Here is a 209-nt window from a genome sequence, read left to right as displayed (position 1 = left end):
GAGACAGACCCAACACAGCAGACGCTATCAAAGACGTGAATACTTTCTTCTTTATACATATTATAGCACTCTCCTTAGTTTGTAAGGTGTAGGCAGGGATTACCTTTAGATTTTATATGCATGTGTAAATGGTTTAAAACTTCCTTTCTTCATAAATCTTGTTTAATCTTAAAGTGCATTACTGTATTTTTCAATACCAATTACTTGTT

This window comes from Hippocampus comes, unplaced genomic scaffold (assembly GCF_001891065.2).
Source record: "Hippocampus comes isolate QL1 unplaced genomic scaffold, H_comes_QL1_v1.1 scaffold429, whole genome shotgun sequence".
Taxonomy (NCBI): domain Eukaryota; kingdom Metazoa; phylum Chordata; class Actinopteri; order Syngnathiformes; family Syngnathidae; genus Hippocampus; species Hippocampus comes.
The sequence above is the reverse complement of the archived record's forward strand: the minus strand, read 5'-3'. Positions refer to the sequence as shown.